Source organism: Brassica oleracea, chromosome C8 (assembly GCF_000695525.1).
Source record: "Brassica oleracea var. oleracea cultivar TO1000 chromosome C8, BOL, whole genome shotgun sequence".
Classification (NCBI taxonomy): Eukaryota; Viridiplantae; Streptophyta; class Magnoliopsida; order Brassicales; family Brassicaceae; genus Brassica; species Brassica oleracea.
Genome location: NC_027755.1, coordinates 7,548,191 through 7,550,152, shown reverse-complemented (window position 1 = coordinate 7,550,152; position 1,962 = coordinate 7,548,191).

Genomic DNA, 1,962 nt, shown 5'->3' with positions numbered 1-1,962 from the left:
ATAAAATCTAATGGCGATCAAAGCTCCCCGGCAATGGCGCCAAATTTGATATCACTCAAATTATACTAAGGAATGATTTTTACTCTCTCAGATAAGAGGTCGAGTTGTAGCACTTAGGATCCAATCCACAGAGAGTTAAGGCTCACAAAAGATCTAATAGTTATACGATTAAGATAGGCTAATATTTTTAATGTAAATTGCAGTTGTGAGCAAGGCAGTTGCTCGGTTGATTGATTGAGAATCTGAACAGTTATGAAAGGCGTTAGACTTAGGGTTTCTATTCAAACAATCAGGATTATAATAGTATAGGGACTGAGAATGCAATTTGGATATTCTAGAAATCAAACATAAGCAATAATCTATCAATTTCCGTTTGTTTAGATTATCTATTGTCTAGATCTAAGACCTCAACTATCGTTTGTGGGTCTTGAGAAAGTGTCGATCGATGCTATCAATGGATAGTCGATCGATACACCCTTTAGTCTGTCGGTTGGTACAACTATCGTGTTGTCGATCGACGTTCCTTCTAGCAAGCTTTAGCGAGAAGGGTTCCTAAATCAACTTCTGTTTGTTTCTACCAATCCTAGCACAATATGAATCAGTTCATACAAATGACCATGCTTCTGCTTGCACCCAATTACCTAAGATCAGTGTTATAGTTAGCTACTCTAGAACACAAACAGTAAATTTATGGATGTCCAGACAACCCAGCAGTTCTATATTTTGGGCTAATCTCTCATGACTATCTGAACCTTAAATCTAACAAGGTGAATCTATTCAAGCATGATAGTTGTCACAGAAAATCATAGAAAGAATAGATGAAATAACACTAGATATAAAAACCAAAAGAGTTCCAGGACTCTGAAGAAGTTCCTCCCTTCTCTCCTAACCTAAGAGAAACAATAGAATAAAGTTTAGCCGTCAACAATGGCTTAGAAAGCATATAAATAGGGTTTCAAGTCGTCAATGGGTATTCTAGTAATTGTGGTATCTTCTGGGCCTAAGTCCGTCTTGAAATATACTCGGCCCGAATTCTGGCATCAGCGTCGATCGACGTTCCTTCATCTCCTTGACAGCTCTCTCTCTCTCTCTCTCAAGACAGACTGACCACTCTTCAGTAAAACGGACATAACTTCTGATCTAACCGGTTGATTGACCTCAAACTGGTGGCATTGGAAATCTAACTCAAAGCTGTATCTTGTGTCAGACTATCAGCTCAATCACACCGTGAAAAGGCGTCCTTCCATATCTAAACACCTGACCCGTCTGTCCAGTTCTGCACCCAAAAAGCCCCAAAATCACCAAAGTTCTCCAAAACGTATGTGAACCTGAAAACATGCTAAAAAGACTCCAAAACATAATAAATATGTCCTAAAACGCCTATATACCATGGCTAAAAGTGGGTAAAATCCATGGAATATCACATAGATTGGTTGAATATCTTCATTATTTTGTAAATGTGTAGATAACTAGTAGCCTCATTTAACACTATAGGTCCCATTCGCATTATAACTCCATCCCAACAGATCGTTCCTTGCCTTAAATGTTATCTTCAGAGACAAAATCTTTTAAACATCTTCTGTAACAACATGATTTCTGTTCATTCCAAGAGCTACCATCCTCACTGAAATATTCTCTAACCTTTCCTTCTAGGACATGACCAGCAACTGAACGTGGTGGTCTTGACGGATGATCAATAATCCATGGATCAATCCACATATTAACTAAATTTCCATCTCCAATAACAAATCTCATACCTCTTTTAAGAAGGTTTCTTCCATATATGATCGATTTCCACGCATATGAAGATTTTTTCTTAACTGTGGCCGTCAGAATATTGTCATCAGGAAAATATCGTGCCTTCATAGTTCTTGACATGAGACAATCAGGATTTCATAAGATTCTCCAAGCTTGTTTTGCAAGCAACGCTTGATTGGAACATTCAAGGTCTCAAAAGGCTAA